This window comes from Grus americana, chromosome 23 (genome assembly GCF_028858705.1).
Source record: "Grus americana isolate bGruAme1 chromosome 23, bGruAme1.mat, whole genome shotgun sequence".
In the NCBI taxonomy this organism is placed as follows: domain Eukaryota; kingdom Metazoa; phylum Chordata; class Aves; order Gruiformes; family Gruidae; genus Grus; species Grus americana.
The window spans coordinates 4,782,155-4,785,631 of record NC_072874.1 but is presented as its reverse complement, the minus strand read 5'-3'; positions in this window follow the sequence as shown (position 1 = coordinate 4,785,631).

The following is a 3,477-nucleotide window of genomic DNA, read 5'->3' as shown; positions in this document are numbered from 1 at the left end:
AGTTGGAGCGGTTCAGCAGCAGGTTGGGGCTGGAGACGAGAGAAATGAAGAACTTGCCCAGACAAAACGGTAGCGGCTTTCGGTCTCACACGAGCAGCCAGCTCTGCGGGGAGAGAGGGGATCTTATCTGCGAAACGCAACCTCAGCCGTGTCCTGGGGTCTGAGCCAGTCCATGCCTGCCTGATCCTCCAAAACTGGTGGTTTTGGAGAATGTTTGCATGTTTTCTCCTCCAACCGAGTGGCAGGCCCTCGCTGGCACAAACTGTGGGCTCCGGGAGAAGGCATTGGCAGAGGAAGCAAGATGTCTGGGTTCAATCCGCAGCTCTGCTGCAGCCTTCCCCAAGGACCCCAGACGTGCTACGCAGGGGCTCCCTGGCAACTGCTTCGGTCGCCCCATCTCCCACCCCTCAGCCACGGCAAACCCCCCCGCACCAGACCCTGCCACACAACACGGTCCTGGCACCACGTGTCCATCCCAACTCCAGCAGCAAGGAGCCCCCCAGTTTCAACCAGTCCCCCCCCCCCCGCCCCAGACATGACATTAACCCGAGGAAAGCCCCACGAGCCCCAGCAGGCTCGCATTCGCAATCTTGGCGTTGCAAAATACAACAGGGATGAGCCCATCCTGCTGTGAGCGAACGCTCCCCGCTTCCCTTGATATCAGTGGGATTCAAGCGGGTTGGATCTCGGCAGGATCGGGGTCTTTTCATCCTCCAGCAGCGAGGGTCGGCTTTGCTCACCTGCTGGACAACGGCAGCGGAACCACAGAGGTGGTCAGGGATGGGAGGTGGGGTGTCTCTGGGGAAAGTTTGGGGAGACAAACTGTGAATTCCCCATCTCGGGAGTATATCCCAACACCCCAGCTCTTGTCGGATGTGATTAGGATATTTTGTCTCTTCCGACACAGGGGGGTGGGATGGTCAGACCGACCAACCGAGCAATGGTTTCTGCAGGCCGTTGGGTTAAACGGTGTCTGCTGGTTGTGCAGGTAGAAAGAGGTTTGAAACGACTAAAAGATGCCACCTTCAGGGCTTGACTAATCTACCTCCTACACTAAGAGTGTGTTGACTTTCCAGGCAGCACAGGAGGGATCCCCGCGCTGCCGGTCCTGTTTAACCCCTCCTGCGAAGGGCGTCTGGCTCCTGGTGTAGCCAGGATGGAGGTGACCTGCTTGTCCCACCACAGACCCAAAGCTTTGACTTTGGGGGTCTCAATCCCTCCCACTATCACAGATACAACTTTTTTTTGTGAGTTCCCTTCATCACCATTACCCAAACCCATTAGTCTTCCATCCGGCCAGATCCAACCACAGCATGGAGAGCCACATTTCTCAAGGAAAATGTCCCCTTCGGCCGGGGCTACCTGGGCAAAACAAACCCTGGAGGATAGGCACATATTTCTAGTAAATATGAGCAACAGTTTTGCATTTTTATAATATCCTATATTGCTGTTTCAGAGTAAATGAAGATGAACTCTGGCATCACAGCAGGAATGAGTCCCTGCAAATGACAGGAGAGAAATGTGTGTTGGTGGTGCCAGCTAGAACAGCTCGGGCTTGAAAGAGTTAATCAAAGCAGGGCTGATCAGGGCTATCTCATTTAATATATTATCCCATTGACCTTCATCTGAAGCGGGGGAAGATGATGGGGAGAACTGCAGGATGAACTCAACTCAGGACTGAGCTGCCCTGGTCCGGCTCCCACCAACACCCTGGTGCACAGCAAGGTCCCACCAGCCCCCTCTCCACCATGAAATGCCTCCGTGATCCTGACTCAAACTCAGCCCTTCCTACTGCTGACCAAAAGTCCCCGAAATGAGAAGAGCAAGGCGATGGATCTCAGCAGCCACCCAGGCTTGCAAAAGGAGGTCAAGCTCCTTCTTGGAATCACAGGGCTGTGGTGGGAAAGCAGAGCTAACAGGGAGCAGAAACAAATTTTGGGGAAAAAAAAAAATCAAGTGAAGTGAAGCTCTGTGCCCAGCTCGAGGTGCAAAAGCCAGAGCACAGCACTAACGTGGAGTAAATTCGGGTCTGAAAGGCTTCGCCTTTGGGTCTCTATTAGCTGCAGAGGTAGGGAAGGTTTAAAGCATGTGCACGGGATCCAGCCCCCGTGGGAATGGGGCCGAGGTGCCGCTGAGTGTCCCACCACCCCGCTCGGGGACGAGGAGCTGGGGCTGCTCCTCCCAGCCTGGCAGTTTGGCTGAGCTTTATGGAAAAAAACTTAAAAAAAAAAATGGTAGGCTCGCTCATTCAGCGAGATTTTCCAAACCGACCCAGGGCTAATAAAAAAAGGTGTTTAATTACAGGGTTCAAGGTAATTGGGCACAAAAGTGGCCAGTAAAATGCAGCGTGGTGCAAAGGAGCTGCAGAACAAGGGCTTAATTTTGGAACAGCACATCTGATTTATTCTTTATGTTCTCTGGCCGGCACTTTCTCTCTCCTAATGAGGGAAAACAGCGTGGCCTTCCCCAAATCCCCACTAAGTTTATTCCCAACTTCGAGTCACTGAAATCTCAGCACCGCGCTCTGTCCTTAAATTATCTCCACGCATATGCTTCCAGTTTAAAGGGAAACGTTGCAGCCCACGTCTGGCATTTAATGTCTGCCAGGCTGTGAAGAAACAACCTCCCCGGCTTTTCCATGCAGCCCATCGATGCGTAGCCCCACTCCCAGCTCGAGCATCTTCTTGCCTCTCACTTGCACCCACCATCACCGAGCGTGGGACGTGGGGAGCAATATTCCTTTAAATATTTCGTAAAGCGTTTTAAACAGGAATGGAAGCAGGCATTTTTAGCGGCAGTTTTTAATATTTGTAATTGAGTGTAGCTTCTTTCCCGGGCTTTTGGCTTCTCATTGGGAGAGAAATCGAGCCACAGCTGGGGATATTCCTGTAACAGCCCGGCTAGCGGCAGCGGCTGGACGGGAGGCGTGCGAGGGTTGCGTTGCCAGTTAGGAAACGTGCCGCTCGAGGGAATAACCCGCGTGCTCGCTCCAGAGATCAGAGAGCAATTGCTCCAGTCGCTCGCTGAGGTTTTCCTCCAAGAAAATTCCCCTTCCTTGCAAAGTGAGTGTCAATGCCTGAACCTCCAGCTGCCAGAGAAGCACTATCTAACCAGCACCCACCTGAGGGGACACGGACCCCGTGCTGTCGGCTCCGTCCTGGGTGCTGCACCCAGAGCCACGTGGGAAACCTCTTGCAAAGCCCCAACTGAGGTTCGTTAACATAATGAGGAGCTTTTAATGACCAGCTCACCCCATCCTGCCATCACAGGCGTGGTGAGCTCTCCATCAGCACGCGGAGAGTTCGTGACACTCTTTGTCTGTGCGTCCCTGTGCCAGACAGAGCCCTGGCCGGGGCCCAGGAGGCGCAGAGGGTGCGAGAAGCCAGGGCAGACTTTGGTCCAGGGTTGTGCTGCTCACATCATTCCTACCATTTTGTTTTGATTTTTTTTTAGAAGCTATTTTAACAAAAACCACGC